This window comes from Esox lucius, chromosome 24 (genome assembly GCF_011004845.1).
Source record: "Esox lucius isolate fEsoLuc1 chromosome 24, fEsoLuc1.pri, whole genome shotgun sequence".
In the NCBI taxonomy this organism is placed as follows: Eukaryota; Metazoa; Chordata; class Actinopteri; order Esociformes; family Esocidae; genus Esox; species Esox lucius.
In genome coordinates this window covers 23,097,171-23,118,184 of record NC_047592.1, presented here as the reverse complement: position 1 = coordinate 23,118,184, position 21,014 = coordinate 23,097,171, and the positions used below count along the sequence as shown (strand labels likewise).

The window sequence follows — 21,014 nt, the reverse complement described above, 5'->3', positions numbered from 1 at the left end:
TTTGGTTTCCCTTGACCATTTACGTCATTTTGTTTTCAATAAATTACCCAATGTACAATAAAGATTTTGATCTTCAAATGATTTCCTTCATCGAGACCCGATGTGTGATTTAGGTGTTCCCTTACATTTTTTGAGCAGTGTATTTAGCATGCTGTAAGCAAATATGGGTTTACACTGACTATTAGCATGCAACTATTTATTATTAACTCAGAATTTGATGTAGTTTATGTAGGCCTATAGGTTTTTAAAATATAAATGAACAACCGTCCTGTTATCACCAGCCATGTTTTCACCTCATGTGAACTAGCTTGACTGCATGCTTGACACATGTTAGTCATTCCGGTTTTTAACTTACGAAACAGTGATTCTAATTACATTTGTTTGGATTCCTAGATATCTGATCCTAGGACAGTATCCAAAAGATACATCTGATTGAAAAGTGACATTTAGACCTCAAAAAACACTTTTGCTTGTAACTTTCTCTGGGAGTTTCAAATGTGGCTCCTTTTTTGTAAGCAAAAAGACAATTGTGATCACTCTAGAATTGTAGGTGTTACAACCGTCCCATGCTACAACTGTACCTGGTCTCCACTAGCCTACCAGTAGCCTACGATAAGGGTTATCAGACTAGTGCACATTTATTTTAAAAACCTTTATTTCTTGTTTAATGTATCCTCAGTTGACAATTGCATTCAATTACATTCACATCCACTCACGCACTTAACAAGCGATGTTAGTTGGGAAAAAGTTTACCCCAGTAGCTTTCCTATAAAATACATTTGATTAAATACAAATTAATCTGTCAACTCTAGCCATTTATTTTACTTTATAATCCATTACCCTAAGCATAAGCATCTTCAACATGAAAAAAAAATCACTCAACTTTTATTTTCTGTGTCAATAATTAGACATTGATCTTTGGGGGTTGCCCCTTGTTACCCCACATGGCATTTGAATAGGAGGCAATTGAAGATAATGTGAATAAGGTAATAGAGTTGTAATAACACATACTTTCATAAAACAATACAGAGAATTGATTTGAAAAACATAAGAGGTGTACCTTTCAGATGAGATGTAATAAAACACAGCACACTTGTTTGTAGATCTCTATCACATATTCATAGTGTGCTATTCAAAATGTTATACTAGAAAGATAAATGAATGTGAAATCAGGGAAACTGAAAATGGCAATTCTAAGGGGTGTACTCTGGACAAAGAAGGTAAAATACAAGTGGTTTTAGTGGTAAATGTAATATGCATAGAAAGCTATTAAAATAAGAGGATGTCCATTAGGTAATAGAGTTGAAAAATTACATTATTTGTCAAATATAATAGGGAAAAGGAATTTGGAATAAATAAGGTGTATCTCAGAAGTGGTGGAATAGCACACACTTGATTGTAGATCTGTAGCCACAATGGATTTTAACTGTTTACAAATGATTGTGCAGATAGATGAATTCAGGGAAAATTACGAGAATTTTAAATGAAGGAAGGTCAGTGACCAAAGGAAGGTCAGTGACCAAAATAAAACTGGTTTTAAATATATGTCATTATTATCTATTAGAATATATTAAAAATCGTAACGGCACAAACCAGCACGAACAAACAATAGTTTTATGGGTGAATTTGAAGGATTTGGGGGGCTGAGTGACCTCGGAGTTATCTATAAAATATTTTTTAGGACTAATATCAAAAAATTTACAGCAGCACAATTGGACGAGAAGCGATTAAAGGTATGTGTAAAGATGATCCGCCATCCAGCGCAAAACTACGGCAAAATAGGCTTAATCGTTTGTGCTGGTTTGTCCCGTGAAAATGTGTGTGCTGCTATCATGTTTTAGATATTAAATAATATTTCATAGGTGAAATTCACTCAAAATAGGCTAAATAATTTGTTCTCCATTTTTGCCGATAAAGGTTTGTTTTTGCGACTGCTTTCTTACCGATAGTGACAGAGCTATAGTGGAAAGGGAGTTAAGCCAGTGCGCTATCCAGTGGAAATGTACAGTGGATATAAAAAGTCTACACACCCGTGTTAAAATGGCAGGTTCTTGTGATGTTAAATAATGAGACAAAGATAAATCATATCAGAACTTTTCACTATCATGAATCCAGCATCTTGAGCCAGTTTTGTTTCTTCAGTTTGTTTTTCCTGAGTTTTCCTGAACAAATCCCGGCTGAGTCTCCAACCACTTACACCTGCTGCGATCTGCACACCTGGTCCTGATTACCTTTCCCTGCACCATATAAGCTACGACCAGACATCCATTCCCTGCCGGATCGTTAGCGTAACCAGTACGTTTAGCTCCCGTATCCAGCTGCTAGTTTTTGGAAAGTCTTTTGCTGTTTTTGTCTTGTTGCCTGTCATTAATCTGCCGCCTGTACCTCTGTCTACAGTTACCCACCTGGATTGTCAAACACCTGCCTGGCTGTCTACTTCACAGCAGCCCATTTTGGATCAGCACACAAACCTCCAGTCTTCCAGCCTCTCTCCCTGCCGACCAACAGGACCTAATCTTTTTCCCATATTCAAATTCCAAATAAACACTCACCTTGTATTTTCTACTTACCTTGTCTTGGTCTGCTTTTGGGTTCCTGCACAAGACTTATCATGACATTCCCACCTTTAATGTGACCTATAACGTGAGCAATTCAATTGAAAAACAAACTGAAATCTTTGTGGGGGAAAAATTAAAAAACTCACAATAACCTGGTTGCATAAGTCTGCACACCCTTAAACTTTTACTTTGTTGAAGCACCTTTTGATTTTAGTCTTTTTGGGTAGGTGTCTATTACCATGGCACATCCTGACGTGGCAATATTAGCCCACTCTTCTTTGCAAAAGTGCTCAAAATCTGTCAGATTGCAAGGACATCTGTGTACTGCTCTCATTAGATCACCCCACAGCTGTTCAATTGTATTCAAGTCTGGGCTCTTGCTGGGCCATTCCAAAACGTTAATCTTCTTCTGGTGAAGTCATGCTTTTGTGGATTTGGATGTGTGCTTTGGGACGTTGTCGTACTGAAAGTTGAACTTCATCTTCAGCTTTCTAACAGACGCCTGAAGGTTTTGTGCCAAAATTGCCTGGTATTTGTAACTGGTCATAATTCCCTCCACCCTGACTAAGGCCCTGGTTCCAGATGAAGAAAAACAGCCCCAAAGCATGATTCTGCCACCACCATGCTTCACTGTAGGTATGGTGTTCTTCAGGTAATGTGCAGCATTGTTTTTGCACCAAACATACCTTTTGGAATTATGGCCAAAAGGTTCTACTTTGGTTTCATCAGACCATGACACACTTCCCCACATGCTTTTGGGGGACTTGATGTTTTTCTTTGTAAGAAAAGCCTTCCGTTTTGCCACCCTACCGCATAGCCCATTCATATGAAGAATACAGGAGATTGTCACATGTAGCACACAGCCAGTACTTGCCAGAAATTTCTGCAGTTCCTTTAATGTTGCTGTAGGCCTCTTGGAAGTTTCCCTGACCAGTGATCTACTCGTATTTTCATTAATTTTGTAAGGAAGTGCAGTTCTTCGTAATGTCTCTGTTGTGCCATATTTTCTCCACATGATGATGACTGTCTTCACTGTGTTCCATGGTATATTTAATGGTTCAGAATTTACTTTTGTACCCTTCTCCTGACTGATATCGCTCAACAATGAGATCCCTCTGATGCTTTGGAAGCTCTCTGCGGACCATGGTTTTGCTCTGAGATGCAACTCAGAAAATGTCAGGAAAATCCTATTAGAACAGCTGAACTTTAAATGATGGCAGGTGTGTAATGACTTCTATTTAACATGAGTTTGAATGTGATTGGTTAATTCTGAACACAGCCACATTCCCAGTTATAAGAGGGTGTGCACACATATGCAACCAGGTTATTGTAAGATTTTAATTTTTAATTTTTCCCCCTCGAAGATTTCAGTTTGTTTTTCAATTGAATTGTTCACATTATAGGTCACTTTAAAAGTTCTGACATGTTTTATATTTCTCATTCTTTTACATCACAAAAACATGGGATTTTAGCAGGGGTGTGTAGACTTTTTACATCCACTGTAGCTATGTACCTAAAACTGTAGCAGCACAAACAAACCTTTCAGCAGCACAAACAGAGCATAAATGATTTTGCCTATTTTGAGGCAGTTTGGAGAAGGTTGTGAGGCTGGTGACACCTAAAATTAAATGTCTAATATATAAAATGACCCATCAGCATAAACAAAAGTTTTAATGACACGAACCAGCACAAACAAAGGGGACTATTTTGGTTGAATTTGGAGCATGCTGGGGGACTGACTGATGTCATTGCAAATTATTACATTTCTAATATTAAAAACACAGATGAAGCACAAACGAAACACAAACGAATGAGCCTATTTCGACTCAATTTGGAGCATGTTGGGGGGCTGAGCTATGTCATCATCAGTAATTAAATGTCAAATATACAAAATACAGAAGCAACACAAAATTTTCTATTAACAGCACAAACGAAGCACAAAAAAACTAGACTATTTTCGTTGATTTTGGAGGATGTTGGTGGGCTGAGTGACTTCAGAATGACCTATAAAATATTATTGAATATCTATAATATTAAAACGATCATTTTAACGGCACAAATCAGCACAAACGGAGCACAAACATTTGAGCCTATTTTGCTGAAGTTTTGCGTTGGATGGGGGGCCAACTTCACGCAGGTCCTAGGAGAGGGTTAAGAACCACTGTCAGAGCATTACCCACATTCGAGGACAGTGCTAGCGTGAGCCCACTCCACTTGGTGGAGAAATGTCAAAATAACAGCGAAGTTAGGAAGTAGCTACAGCTTAAGTAAAAGGAAACTGAAATAATTTCTCATGGTCAGTAAGTGCATTATGTATTGTACATAAGATTTGCTAACTATGCGCTTGTACATAAACTTTTTGGTAATAGATGTTTGATTAGGCAACCGTCCCAGCCAACACGTTTATGTGGGGCCCACACAGTGGTGTAGTCTACGTGATACGCAGGTATACGCCGTATACCCACTAGGAAAAGTCAAGGATTTCCGTATACCCACTTACAAAAGCGCGATGATACGTAACAACATCGTTGTGACAGAACGTTCTCATTTTCATTCATAAATTCACCCCGTCTGTGTTGTGAAGCACTGACACTTGGACCTTTGAGGCTTCCGTGGCGGTGCCCTGGTTACCTATGGTTACCTTATATACTGTATATATGTCAATGAACGTTACTAAGCAACAACAAGTTGTTTCTCGCAACTAGCTAGCTAGGTAGAGCAGAGCCAATGAAACGTAAACAGACCCAAAAAACACTATTTCAGTGTTTTAAAAAGTCCGTCCCTGAAGCTACTGCCGCGGCGGGTGACACAGCTGCCGCAGATCATGACGACCGGATTACCGTTACAGAAAACCAGCCCGACAATCCAACCGCAACGTTACTGTTACCTGTTAAGTGACAGTATCATAGATATATTGTTCTATATCTATGGACAGTATCTTATATGATGTTATGTGTGTGTGTGTGTGTTTTAAAAGCATTGAAAAAGTCTTAAATTTGATAATCTCAGGCCTTAAAAGCCTTGAATTTGGTATATAAAGTCTTGAATTTTGTTACAAATGTCTTATATTGTTTGCCTTCCCTAGGATTAAGTTCATACCATAACTAAATGAACTGTTACTAATGTAGGCTAATTAAAAACTGACCGGAGCGAGGACCGAGACACAAAGTAAACACGCCTCTCTGACCGGTACCGAGAGGGGGGGTTAGCTCGGTTAAACTGATCGGCGGATGTGCGGAATGTGTCGGGTGTGTCGGAGCCTGGCTGGCCACTCGGCGCCTTCAGACAAAGCTCAAGGTAACAGGCAAACGGCTTATTAGCTAGCAAAACACCGAGCGGCTCCATTAATCTGCTCTTATAACAAACCGAGCATCTGTGATCCGTGCAGGACTTCACTGTGAGCGGACTGTTTAGAGATCATGTTACCGGCAGGTAAAGTTTAAGGTTCGCTGCTACTGTAGCGGAGCTGCAGGTAAACCACCAGGGCTCTCAAGTGTCACACATTGAGCGTGACAGTCAACGTAAAAAGCAAACGGGGCTCTGTGTCTGTCACACGGTCTGAGATTTACCCTATCAGCAGAGCAATCACGTAATGCACAGCAGACTATGGTGCAGGTAGATTATTTTTATAGTTTTCTTTAGGTACTTTATTTCTCTCAAAATATCACGACTCCTCCAAATCTCAGAGAACACGGATATATTTTGAATGTGCACAAAGTTTTGAACATGAGCAGAAATCTTGCTCAAAACACATCTGAAATATTACAGTCCAGGGGTGTATTAATTCATTAAAATGAATGAATTTATCATTGAGGTGAATAATTGTCATATGCACATTAAAGGAGGTTACTTCCTCAAAAAAGGTGTCACTCTTGTCCTTAAAACTTAAGAGCCCTGAGTAAATGCTGACCTGAGCTATATGTTTTCAGTGTTAAACACAGCTGCAGGTATTCATGCACAACTGTTGTTGGTGATTTACAGAGGTGGAAGATCGTGTATTGCAGTAAAAGTAAAAAAAACAGTGTTGTAGAGTTACAAATGACTTGTCAGTTACAAGTCCTGCATTCAACATTGTCCTTAAGTAATAGTACAAAAGTATTATCAAAATATACTGTAGGCTACTTAAAGTACCAAAAGTAAAAGTGCTCATTATCAGTTTAATATATCTTATTTTATTGGATTATATTATAATCCAATAAATTGTATTAAATGACTGATACTTTAAATATAACTGTTATATTAACTTGCCTTAAACTTGAGACATTAGTTAATGAGTGGCCTGTTGATACCTTGAACCTGTTATGGATGGATAATCTCTAAGGGAAGAGCATGGCTGGTTTTCTTAGTGTGTGATGTCCTGTGGTGTTCAGGTTCAGTTGCATTTTTCAAAAAGTTAAATATGTCTCATCTGTTCTCAACTTTAAGTGTTTTTCCAGGGCTTTCAATAAACGCCATCAATACTGAAGCAGTTGTCCGTGTATACTAGTTTGTATATGGAACCGTCACAGTGCTTAGTGTATGGGGTGTTGCTCTGGGACAGGCGAGTATGAGGCTGGGAGGGGAAATCACAGTATACTCACTACAAAAATATAGACTACACCACTGGGCCCACATGGGTTACAAATGGGCAACAGGGGTACAGAGTGGGCATGGGCTCAAAATGGGCTTCTTATCTGGGGCCCACTTGGGTCAACTGAGTAAGTCCAACATGGGCAAACCCAGTTGGGCTCCCTTTGTGGGGCCTAGGTGGTTCACTAATGGGAAATTAGTGCATGGGTTGAAAATGGGCTAAACTTGGGGGCTAATTCAGTTTTACAGTTTACTAATTCAGGAAGTGCAAACAGTCAAACCCAATTTTTTTTTTACAGATAGTACACACATATGCACCTTTGAAATTGCTTGTATCTATACAAATGCCAACACAATTGCAATTTTAACAAATTTTTGACCAATTAAAAGGATCAAGACCCTGCAGATACTGTCACAGTGGTGCAGTCAAAAGTATGCACACTTTTACTCACAATATAATTTAAACAGTTACAAAAAGACACCTAAAGGTACAGACACTGTACAACGGTGACACAAAAAAAAATAAAAACCTTTGCATGATAGATCTCGCGAGATTTCATTCAAAACTTCACATCCCCCTCGCCCTTTTCGCGCTCGCGAGGCCGCGACACCATTCACTCTCTCAGTCTCACTCACACTCTGCTGTAATTTTCGGGAGGAGATTTGGAAGATTCTCGCAGTCTTTGTAGTCAAGGCTAAGTCAAGGTAAGAAAGTTACATTTCACAATATAAATGTTAATTAAAATACATTGTTTTCAAAACACGATGTTGACCAAAAGCTTCTTGTCACTTTAGAATTTCGAATTCCCCCAAATCGCGCCATATTTTCCCTTATTTCTGGCGCCATTTTTTAATTTGTATAAGATCGATGTGCACATCAAACAGCCAAAATGAAAGCACTTCCTTATTAATTTTTCGAATGCAATTACAAGACAAGCCTGTTTAATCGTGTCTGCTCCCGATTATTTTGTGATTACAGAACAAAGCCATACAGCGACCATTTCAGCAGCTAGCTGTTATTTTAAAAGTGTGCGCATTTAATGAAAAAATCCCCTTCTCAAATGTAATTTTTTTTATAAATCTTTAACAAATGTCTATTTCATCACGGAACATTCGAGATTCAAGAAGCTTTAACACCATCTCCGCGGCCTGTGCTATTTTTTCCTTTTTTTATTTAAAGTTAGTGCTAATTCAATTAACAAATGGCACAAAATATACCGAATTAACGTTACACTTTAGAATACTGTTCCAATTCCTTCCTAATTTATGCATTATGAACTCATATAGTAGTTCTCTTAGTAGTTATCTGGGAGGTATGAAAAACATAGCAGTTATTGATTCGTTATAGAACTACCACATTCAACTGAGTGCTATTACTATTTCATTAATCAGAGTTCCTTGTTAGTTAATATTAGTAGAATGTTAATAGTGTGTTACTTATTTGTTCCTGTGTAGTTATTCATTGATGATGGAAGAGTATTCTAAAGTTTTACTAAAAATATTATTATAACACTTAACGGTCAGGGTACATGAATTATCATGAATTCATGTATAAATTCATGCATGCATTATGCATTAATATCTCATGAATCATCAGGAACTAGCCTAACACGAGTTCAACGTTTTTCATTTACAACTTCATGGATGAACAACACCTTAATTAAAACATTAACTAAGATCATTACATCATCATGAAATATGATTTATTATGCATTATTATGATTCTTTGTTTACAGTTATGCCACCATATTGTTCATCAGTGTTTCAAAGGAACTAGTCAGCATTTTATTTGAGGGTCCACACACATAATGAAGTCATTGATAGATAATGCTTAGTTAGTGATGACTACTGTTTTCAGTTACAGCACTTCCAGAAGATATTGTTTTCCCCCTGAGGACGCTCTTTGAGGTTGCTGCAATGGAGCAGAAATTGGCAGACCCCACCTTCCACAAACAAGTGGTATGTTCTAATATGACCATTTAGCAGATTTACTGGGCTGATCGTTAAAGTTTTTGCACATACAATACTATACAAAAGTCTTAGGCCACCACAAGCTTAGTTGTTTTAGCAAAGTATTAATTACCACCCACATTTATTTTTCGGTTTCTTTATTAAGATGCAGAAAGTACAGGAATTATGTACAGAAAGTACAGGAAATATGTACACAAAATAATAACAAAAAGGCTTCTTCAGGCAAAAGTCAGTATTTTGTGTAATCTCTCTTTGCACTGAGCACATCTCACACCTCTTTTGGGGGGACTGCCCTTAAGTTTTTTGAAGTAATTGTCTGGCATATTTTACCTCGGCTGCTTTCTGCACTTCCCAGAGTTCATCTTTAGATTTAGGCCGTATTCAAAAAAAATTCTGTCTAGGTGACCCCATACTGCCTCTATAAATTCAGGAAAGCTGTTTTTCTCTTCAAATATGATTATACTGTATTAGCAGTGTACTTGGAATCGTTATCATGCTAAAAAAAATAAAAACATTCCCAATATGGCACTTTCCAGAAGGAATGGCATTATAAATTAAAACCTGTCTGTACTTTTCCACATTCATGATCCCAACAATTGCTCAAGTGTAAGGGGAGATCACACTAAATACTTCCCACAATTAGCATATGGTCATTATATCATTTCTAAAACAAAAATAATGGTGGCGTAAGACGTTTGCACAGTACTGTAGCTTTTTTGCTAATAACTTAAGTACAAGTATAAAACATCTGTTAGAGAGGCAACTGCATGTATTATGGGAGTGTTCCCTGGGAATTATGAAAAATAGAGTTGTATTTAGGGACTCGATACACTATACAAATAGTAGATTACTACTTCCGATGATAATCAGAATTAATTCCCATTATGATAATCTTATTTTTCTTTAGGTTGGCGTGGTGGCAGAAATTGGAGGAAGAACATTGGATGAAGCCACCAGAAGAATGATGGCCTTTCTTTTAGACCACTCCCTATCAAGAGAGTACAATTTTGTTGGCTGCCATGGAAAGCGAGAGTTTCGGGGCTCAAACTGTTTGAGGTTGTATATGGTATGTTTACTCGCTGTTTAACATATTAATGTGCAAACAAAGGTTATTTTGTAGAGTTGAGTTCTTCATAAATCAATTTGATTGTATGCAATTAATTGTCCATACCTGGATAGAGAATACCCTTAATTATGACAATATGGACCAGGTATACTGCCAATTCAGTGATAAGTAACTGTTAATTAGTGGTGTAGCAATCACACAACTCATGGTTTATAATAAATAATAAAGTTAAATCATTATTAAATACAAGTCAGGTACTACAAATAATATAAGTAAAAATACACTAGTTACAAGCAAAGGTAAATACAATAGAACAAAAGTTACACATTTAAATTAAATTAACTGTAGTTTACAGGTACAGGTACAGAACCAGTCCCTTGTTTGTTTGTTTAATAAACCTTTGCACCAAAAATGTCGTGTTTGACAGAATATTATATCCGATACCATTATTGTATTACCTGAAAAATTACATGGTGGAGATTTCTGCTTTGTTGCAAGGGCTCAAATGAGGAATTTATCTCACTCTTTATCTATTTTACAGGAAGCTTGAAAAAAAATGCCCTTACAAACCAGATTACTAGAAGAGATTCTGAAAAGGCAGTGTCAAAGTGGCTAATTGGTGCCAGGGACAAGGGAGGAAACCGTACAGGGAGGGCACGTGGTGGAGAGCAAGATGGGTAAAAGTCATTATCATTAAAACTGCAGTTAAAAAGTGTTTAGCCTACTTATATTTGTGTAAAACACAACATTGTGCTTTTGTCAAACTTTAAACTTTTGTAGGCTAACCTACAACTGTCACCCAACCAAAATCACACACACACAGTTCAGTGGTTCTGGAGATTTATCTGAATGACTCATAAACAAAAAATGTTGAAAATGTGAAAATAAAACAAAGTGGTTCTGAAAGTTTTTTTTTAGGAAGAAAAATCTATGAGCCATATCTCTTCGCACTTGCACCTCAAGACCCAAAGTATAGAATAGCTCTAGGTGTTCTTATAAGACATTTACTGTCAGATGTGTGTCTGCTATATGTACTGACTGCATATGTGCATCATAGTTATTTATTTATATTAACATAAAATGTGGACAGTCTGATTCAGCCATGGCAAAGTATTGTGGTCACTACCAAAACATGCAGTCACTACCGTAACATGGGATGTTTTGTCAAAAATAAAGTATATTGAATTATCAACTAAATGTTATGATAGTGTTTGGTTCAATGCATATTCAAACTAATGAATCCTTAACTTTGAAATCAGTACGATAAACTTTATGCCTTCTACAAAGAAAGATTGGGTTCAAAATACAACAATTCTCATAAATTACACTAAAAATATTATACAAATTATAATCTTCATTTATTTATCCTGTAAAAATATTTTTAAAAAATAGAAGAAATATATATTTATAAGGTAGATGTAAACAAAATCGTAATAGGTCATAAGAAGCCTTCTTAATAAATTATTTAATATTGTGTTTCGGTAGTGACAAATTTGGGGAGAAGGAAAATATTCCAGCATTATCTGAAAATACAAAATGAGAATTAACTGCACAATTACTAGAAAAGCATACCTTGGATATTATACAATTTGCATATATGAAAAAATTGTGGAAAAAAAAATTTCAAGATGTTTCCAACTCTGACTTTGCACCAATTCTGTAGAATGGCCCATATAGACTCAGCAGTCTTACCTCGATCCATTGACAGTTTGCAGCTTCCCCCCACCACCTATTCTCCACACTTCTAGTCCTAACCACTTACATGCGGGGGGGGAGTACTCTGGGTTCGGGCTGAATTCAGAGCTTGGAGTCCTCCCTCCGAAAAGCACGGCAAATATGCATTAAACCTTAACCCCTCTAATTGTATGTAAGTGTGAACTCGTGAAAAGTGGTAAAAATTTAAATTTTGTGCCTCCAAAATGTGCAGTGCAGGGGGTGTTCCGGGACAGGTTTGAAAACCCCTTATCTACATAAACTTGATTTGGAGCACCAAAAGTCTAACCTGACACATCTGTTTGAACTGTGAAAAGGAATTGCAAAAGTAGAAAAATGGTTGATTTATTTATTTTCTCTTTTCAAAGGGCCGTTGGGAGAGCGACAACAGAGGACTCAGATTCTGCACTTTTGTTTTTGTATGTGAAATATAGAGTTTTCTGACAGACGACTGTAAAACTGCACTTTTGTTTTGTTTGTGAAATATAAAGTTTGTCAAAAGCCTTCACTTTTGATACTTGTCTGTTAATACACATATGTTAATAAATATTCTGTTAATAAAGTAAAGCTTGAAGTAATGGTTTCTGTTCATTGCTTACATATGTTTGTATTTAGGGGTTTACTGTAAAATAAGGTAACCCAAAAAGACAAATATGGTAGCCCATATATACACCCGTTGTAGCCCATAAGAGCCCTAGATAAGACCTATCTGGGTCCCATCATCAACCCATGTGGGCAGACTCCTGTAGTCCCTATATGGGGACTACCTAGGCTACCCATATGGGCCCGATATGGAGCCCATCATCAACCCATCTGGGCTAACACATGTGGGGCCTCCATGGAAACTGCGGCAAAATTAGCTGGGTCCCAGTTGGCTGGGGTTGCTGCTTTGAGAATACACATTGAGCAACGAAGTAAATATTTTAGCGAAATGCATGCCCTGAATAAGTATTTTCGATCATTTATTTATTCAGCTTGGTCAGAAAATAGCAGCTCACAGAAATGCAGTTTACCTCATTAAACTTTCCACAATTGCGTAGAACTAATCGCCTTCTGCAAATAGGGTGTTTCATAGACCAATTTGGAGCGGACGTAACGGACGTTTGGTGCAGGTGGCAGAAAAATAAGTCTAGGTAAATGGGTAAGATCCTCGGAAAAAATTTCTTGGTATGCAGTTGGATGTCAGAATAAGAATGCAAAAAAAGATGGCCTTCATTTTTTTAGAATACCATTGTCGAAGCTAAATGTAGACGTTTATGTTTCAAGCCAACAGACTGGATTGACGAAAGTCTCTGCATTGCATATTTCTTATCAGGTTGTGCCCCCTGTTTATCACACACAGGCAAAATAAATCATATAGTTATAATAAAGAAATATAAATTAGTAACAGAAGCAACTACAAAGCTGGCATTCTCAGTAGGCTATCTCATAATGGTAAACACCATTGACCGACATTAGCATCAATAGCTAGCGTGTAAACAGAAGTAGCATGCAAACCCAGCAGATGTTCTCATACTTAGGTATTTTAGTTTAGATCACTCGGTATTTATGCAAGCATTTAATGAATTAATTGGATACATTTATTATCTGTGATATGATATTTAACTTACAAAATAAATGGGCGTCAGGATGATGCATGTTTGTGGTAAAGAGCTTATTGTCACTTTTTGCCAGCAGTTCGGCTCAGCTGTTTATTAAAGGGTCTATTAGATGGATGGACTTATCCGACCACTGGTATTGTTTGTAGCAATGCAAGTGTAACTGATTGGTCAAGATTCGAAAACCCTCTTGTACAACCTCGTCATAACAGATTTTAGTATCAGACTTGCAACCACCAACCTCAATATACGACCAGGGGTTTCACTAGACCCAGGCTTTCGCGGATCTAGTCCTGGATGTTTTTTGATCAGCACCTAGTTTTCTGCGAGCTGATATTAACACAGCGATGGAATCAACATTTGCAAGGCGAGCAAACAAGTTCTTCTTGAATCGTGACTTCTTTTTGCGCTGTGTATTGTCATATATCGTAAGAGAAAAAAAGCAACCGGGGCTGTCAAAACAAGCAACATTGGAGCTGCACCCGAAGCCCCCCAAACCAACGCATTTTTACGCACACGTGTACCATTTAGGTAAGAGAGAGCTGGCTACTCTATGGGGCCGAGTACCGGACGTTGAAGTTACGATCAAAATCTTCAAATTTTGCTAACATACTAAAACATTTCACAAGCTTACTACATAGGTACTACATTTACATAATTTTTGTGAACACATTGATTGCGAATACAAAGCTAACGGAAATGTATTTGCTGTTTCCAAACGAAAGTGGATTTATTGAACGCACCTCCAGCCACTGAACTAATTTGGGGCAATCATAGCTATAGTACTAGCCGGTATAGTAGTCCAAATGCATAGTAGGCAGATAGACAATAGACGTTACATCTTTTATTTCAACTCGCTCATAGTTTTAGGTGTGCCTCATGATCAAAACAATACACAAGTATTTTGTAAACAAGCCCAAAATATATTCCAATATTTCCAAACGACTTCTGAAAAATGTATTAGTCGCTTATAAAAAGCGACTTTGGACCACCCTGGCTGAAACTACTAGACCGAATCGAATTTGATTTCTAAAAATAATTTTTCCTCACAATAATAACGAGGTGAAATCAGTTTTATATTCGAGATTCAAAACACATTCACATTCGTTCCTCTGTTCAGGCTCCCTTCCACATTTAGGGACCAAGGTAAAAGTGTAAACCAGGTAATTGCCGAAATGTCAGAAGACGAATATAGTATCATTATAGCTAGCTAGCTTGCCCAATATAAAGTCAACATGTTGAAATGTTAGTTGAATCTGTCTTGAATGCAAAAATGTATAGGCTCTTCGTAAGAATACAAATATTGTTTTACAAATTAATATTACTGGTGAAAACTCTTACCTCTGGTTCAAGTTTTTAGTCTTGCTTGTCCTGTTCTCTAGAACTATGAACGAACTGCTATTCTCCCGTGTGCGTCGTTATTATTGCGACCGAGGTGAAATCAGTTTTATATTCGACATTCAACAGACATTTAAGTCACATTAGATAAGTGTCTAACACAAACTACGAGCCAGCTATACCTTTAGCGAACCTTGACCAAAAATAACCTTATTTTGATAGATTTTACACCTGTTGATACTAAAAATACATGATGAAAATATGTTTTGGGCAGTATGCCCAGACCCCTAAAAACGACGCTTAGCCCCCCATCCATGATTTTCCAGTTACGTCCCTTGGGCCATGGTCTATCATATTGCCCTTTTTATATTTTCATAGCTATTCCTTCTTACCACTCAGTAGTTGTCTTCTCCAGAGGTTTTGCGCTTCTTGATCTCTAGGATCTACGTGTGGCACAGTTATATTTATACTGTATGAAATTGGGGGTGGTTCCTAAATGATTGCATAATGATTGTGTCGGTGTCACGTGTTGGATTTTAGGGAGAAAACCAGTTGCTGGAATAATATCTAAGCAACAGCCAGACTATACCATCCTTGCGTATGAAAAGTGAAACTAATCTTCTGAGTTCAGCAGCGCTAGGGGTACTTTAGGCATTATGCTGCCGAACTCAGAAAATTAGTTTCACTTTTGATATGCAAAGGTAGCCTGGCTGTTGCTGATATATTATCCCAGAAACTGGGTTTCCCCCCAAAATCCCACAGTTGATTTCCCAGCTAACATGGAACTTAACTGAGACATTTGTGATGTTCCCTTAAGGTCTAATACAGGTACTGAAGGTCACAGCCTGTTCCGGACATTCTAGGTACATTCATGACGTCCCCTAACGTCTTTCAGAGGTACTGAATGTCACAGACTTTTCTGGACGTTACAAGTACATTCATAACGTTCCCTTAATGATCATTAATGCCCCACGAGGTGAGATCTTGCATGGATCCCCAGACCGAGGGAGATTGACCGTCATCTTGAACCTCTTCCATTTTCTAATAATTGCGCCAACAGCTGTTGCCTTCTCACCAAGCTGCTTGTCTATTGTCCTGTAGCCCACCCAGCCTTGTGCAGTTCTACAATTTTATCCCTGATGTCCTTACACAGCTCTCTGGTCTTGGCCATTGTGGAGAGGTTGGAGTCTGTTTGTTTGAGTGTGTGGACAGGTTACTTTAGACAGGTAACGATTTCAAACAGGTGCAGTTAATACAGGTAATGAGTGGAGAACAGGAGGGCTTCTTAAAGAAAAACTAACAGGTCTGTGAGAGCCAGAATTCTTACTGGTTGGTAAGTGACTAACTATGGTCCCATGAACCAATACTTATGTCATGTTATAAAATGCTAATTTATTATTTAAAAATCATACAATGTGATTTTCTGGATTTAGACTACGTCTTTCACAGTTAAAGTGTACCTATGATAAAAATTACAGACCTCTGGATGCTTTGTAAGTAGGACAACCTGCAACATCAGCAGTGTATCAAATACTTGTTCTCCCCACTGTATGTTGCACCCTTAAAACAGACTCCATCTTTTCTTTTGCAACTTTCTTTTGCCAGTTCTGCTGGAATCATTCTTTCACACGAAGCAACACAACATCCTTCAACAACAGCGATCTCGCCTCCGTTCACCACACCTGGCTCTCCTCTTCCACACGCCACTGCGCGGGCTTCTGACCCCATCAAATAACGTAACTTTTACCTTTCAATAAAATAAATCAGAGCAATATCCAGAATAACCATTACATTAAATTACAATGAAATTACTGTGACCTCCCCCACAGAACTCTACCCATATTCCTATTTTATTAAATTATGAAATTATAAAATAACACTTCTAGGTCGCAACATGTACATTCATAACGTTCCCCTAAGGTCTTTCAGAGGTACTGAATGTCACAGCCTTTTTGGGACGTTACAGGTACATTCATAACGTTCCCTAAATGATTACATAATGATTGCTTCTGGTAATATTAAACCAGTTACTGGAATAATATCTTAGCAACAGCCAGACTACCTTCCTTGCATAAGAAAAGTGAAACTAATCTTCTGAGTTCAGCAGCACTAGGGGTACTTTAGGCAAAATGTTGCCGAACTCAGAAAATTAGTTTCACTTTTGATATGCAAAGGTAGCCTGGCTGTTGCTGATATATTATCCCAGAAACTGGGTTTCCCCCCAAAATCCCACAGTTGATTTCCCAGCTAACATGGAACTTAACTGAGACATTTGTGAAGTTCCCTTAAGGTCTAATACAGGTACTGAAGGTCACAGCCTGTTCCGGACATTCTAGGTACATTCATAACGTTCCTCTAACGTCTTTCAGAGGTACTGAATGTCACAGCCTTTTTGGGATGTTACAGGTACATTCATAACGTTCCCTTAAGGTCTTTCAGAGGTACTGAATGTCACAGCCTTTTCAGGGCATTACAGGTACATTCATAACGTTCCCTAAATTATTACATAATGATTGCTTCTGGTAATATTAAACCAGTTACTGGAATAATATCTCAGCAACAGCCAGACTACCTTCCTTGCATAAGAAAAGTGAAACTAATCTTGTGAGTTCAGCAGCACTAGGGGTACTTTAGGCAAAATGCTGCCGAACTCAGAAAATTAGTTTCACTTTTGATATGCAAAGGTAGCCTGGCTGTTGCTGATATATTATCCCAGAAACTGGGTTTCCCCCAAAATCCCACAGTTGATTTCCCAGCTAACATGGAACTTAACTGAGACATTTGTGACGTTCCCTTAAGGTCTAATACAGGTACTGAAGGTCACAGCCTGTTCCGGACATTCTAGGTACATTCATAACGTTCCCCTAACGTCTTTCAGAGGTACTGAATGTCACAGCCTTTTCGGGACGTTACAGGTACATTCAAAACGTTCCCTTAAGGACTTTCAGATGTACTGAATGTCACAGCCTTTTCGGGATGTTACAGGTACATTCATAACGTTCCCTTAATGACTTTCAGAGGTACTGAATGTCACAGCCTTTTTGGGATGAAAATGTAGAACAACTTATTTTTACTGAGTGCACTCCCCTAAAGATTTAGTTTTCTGAAGGGCAGTAGTTCCGCCATATTTGTTGCCAAAATGTCTGGTGTCATTGTAATTTGTCAGACATTTCAGTTCTAGAAACGCAATGAATTAAGTACAAATTCATTGTTTTAATAGCAATAACTATATTGGATATCCACTCAGAACAGGTTTTGCCATGGTCGACCAAAGATGTTGAGTGCACATGCTCAGCTTCATATCCAGAAGTTGTCTTTGGGAAATAGACGAATGAGTGCTGCCAACATTGCTGTAGAGGTTGAAGGGGTGGGGTGTCAGCCTGTCAGTGCTCAGACCATACGCCGCACACTGCATGAAATTTGTCTGCATGGCTGTCATCCCAGAACGAAGCTTCTTCTAAAGATGATGCACAAGAAAGCCCGCAAACAGTTTGCTGAAGACAAGCAGACTAAGGACATGGATTACTAGAATTCGGTTCAGATGGTGTCAAGCATGTGTGGCGGCAACCAGGTGAGGAGTACAAAGACAAGTGTGTTTTGCCTACAGTCAATCATGGTGGTGGGAGTGTCATGGTCTGGGGCTGCACAAGTGCTGCCAGCACTGGGGAGCTACAGTTCAATGAGGGAACCATGAATGCCAACATGTACTGTGACATACTGACGCAAAGGCCTTCTGAGACTGGGCTGCAGGGCAGTATTCCAACGTGATTATGACCCCAAACACACCTCCAGGAGGAGCACTGCCTTGCTAAAGAAGCTGAGGGTAATGGCCAAGCATGTCTCCAGACCTAAACCCTATTGAGTATCTGTGGGGCATCCTCAAACGGAAGGTGGAGGAGCGCAATGTTTCTAACATCTACCAGCTCTGTGATATTAGAACTCTAGTGGCAAACTGTGAAGCTCTAGTGAACTCCATGCTCAAGAGGGTTAAGGCAGTGCTGAAAAATGATGGTGGCCACACAAAGTATTGACTCTTTGGGCCCAATTTGGAGATTTTCACTTAGGGGTGAAATCATTTTTGTTGCCAGCAGTTTAGACATTAATGGCTGTGTGTTGTGTTATTTTAAGGGAACAGCAAATGCACACTGTTATACAAGCTGTACACTCTCTACTTTACATTGTAGCAAAGTGTCATTTCTTCAGTGTTGTCACATGAAAACATATAATCAAATATTTACAAAAATGTGAGGGTTGTACTCACTTTTGTGAGATACTGTGTATTAGATTAATGTTCATCGTGGACTGAGCTATTTTTTTTAGCTTTTTTTCCCCACAAACAAAATCAGATTTGGAGCGCGCGAACATCTGTAGGACACTTTTGAAGAGCTAGCTAGCAAACTAGCTGTGTTACACAATCAGGTAATTTGTCTTAATTATTTTGCGTGTCTAATTATTTGCAAAAGGTTCAGGCAAGTAACAAATGTGGTTTAAACTGAAATACATTACAGTAAACGCAAGCTGTCATGTAAAAAATATGTATTTACGAGCAAAGGGGCAAACCCATAGTCTAGACTGTATAGCTACACTAGAGGTACAGTACACTATTCGTTCTAAGTTTTGCAGTTAGCCAATTTTGGTATTTCATAGGATTTGAGTGCGAAGTATTTTAATTTTGAATGGCACGTTTTACCAGTTGACAGTTACAGTTGATGGAATGATGATGGAATTATATTTTTCAATGGTTTATGTATTAATTTTATTCAGGAGAATATTTAAGAAAATTGTAACGGAGGAGCTTTGGGCAGGCTACTCCTTGAAGGGCAGGATGCAGAATGCTGTCGCACGTAAGTAAATGCGCATATGTACAGATGTATAATTTAATAATTTGAAAAAAAAATTGGGGGATAGTTTTTTGGGAATATCAACGAAACACTGCCAAAGGTATAGAGGTGTTCCTAGAGTGAGGGAATCTCAACTTAGAGATGTGTAGCCTCAACCTTGTCTGTTTTTCAAAATAGTTGCCTAGGTTAGGGGTTTTCAACCTTTACTTGTCCCGGGACCCCCACCCAAACCAAGATTCAATTCACTCCATATAACTTTCAAGGCAGTATAATCTTTCCTCTTTTACTATTTACTATTTTTGACTAGTCAGCTAGTGTTGCTTTGCCACTGTTGTCTACATGTTGGAAGTGTTTCCACTTCTAACATGTCATTCAGACCTAGATAAACCATGACCCACAAACCGCGATACACACCGAACCGTGGGCCCATATAACTATGTAGCATTTGTTGAAGTCTAACACTACCCCCGAGTTGGTTTGATGTAAAGGAGAATAACACACCAGTCAGTTCAATTCCAATACAGTATATTCCGTTTATTAGAGAAGCTTCTGGAGACAGAGTGCCACCCCACAATGTCTGAAGATATAGCAGTCACACAAGTATTATTTATATATTGCATGCACCCTCAATCATGCACCTGCTCGGCTGAAGAGTAAGAGAAATTTATGACTGAAAATTACAATAATTCTTTTTTAATGGCTCATTGTGTGCTTGTACCAAAAGGTTTGTTCTAAGGCTGTGGTCAGAAACCTATATTATTGTTTTTTAAGAATTGCATTTCTCATGCTTACAGTAGCTTGACACAAATGCATGTGATTCACTTGCTAGAGGCTATCACCAAGACACTAAATGAAGAAGCGTTTATTGTTGGGGAACAGGTCTTTCATATTAAGTACTGCCGCATGCTCTGTAGTTACAGAAGACATTCAGAATCAGCATGGAAGAGTGCAAAATGCAATAACCAAGCCAGTGTGCAACTCAACCTCCCATCCTGAATGTTTGTGTTTTTTCTGGTTTCCAGTAGCAGATGGAGCAAGATGTTGAGGAGGAGAGCACAGATGAAAAACCAGCACCTGAATACATTTTCCTTTTTTTAGCAGTACCAACTTTAGTGTTGTAGGATTCTTTAGGTGTTGTTTAAATAAATTGCTCAAGCAGTACCAACAAAGTTCAGTGATTCAAGTCTTTATTCACTGAGGTCAGGGGAGGTTCCAATACATTGTATACAAACCATACATGCAGAGGACTCCAAATCAGTAGCTATAGTTTAACATCCTTTCTCATACCATTTCTAGACATTTGTTATAACATGATTGGTTCAAAATATTTTGTATACATGATTGTGACACCAAAAGAGAA

General features: G+C 38.2%; 1 protein-coding gene and 2 long non-coding RNA genes across 5 annotated transcripts in view; 2 read left to right on the top strand and 1 right to left on the bottom strand.

Moving 5' to 3' along the window:
• The window catches only part of LOC105027187, a 24,579-nt gene extending 9,256 nt beyond the window's left edge, over nt 1-15,323 (bottom strand). The window contains exon 1 of one of the 2 annotated variants that reach the window (XM_034290287.1): nt 15,206-15,323. The gene's annotated coding sequence lies outside the window, so the exon portion shown is untranslated. Of the gene's footprint in view, nt 1-14,816; nt 15,167-15,205 lie in introns of those variants that run through there. The other variant, XM_034290288.1, reaches the window with a different exon arrangement.
• On the top strand, nt 8,281-11,315 carry LOC117593854. Its single transcript, XR_004575308.1, has 3 exons — nt 8,281-9,086; nt 10,006-10,164; nt 10,706-11,315. It is a non-coding gene; the product is annotated as an uncharacterized LOC117593854 (long non-coding RNA).
• LOC105027186 lies at nt 13,718-21,014 on the top strand. 2 transcript variants are annotated; one of them, XR_004575307.1, is made up of 3 exons: nt 13,718-14,006; nt 19,578-19,657; nt 20,677-21,014. It is a non-coding gene; the product is annotated as an uncharacterized LOC105027186 (long non-coding RNA). The 2 variants fall into 2 exon arrangements; XR_829265.3 differs by lacking the exon at nt 13,718-14,006 and adding an exon at nt 19,047-19,232.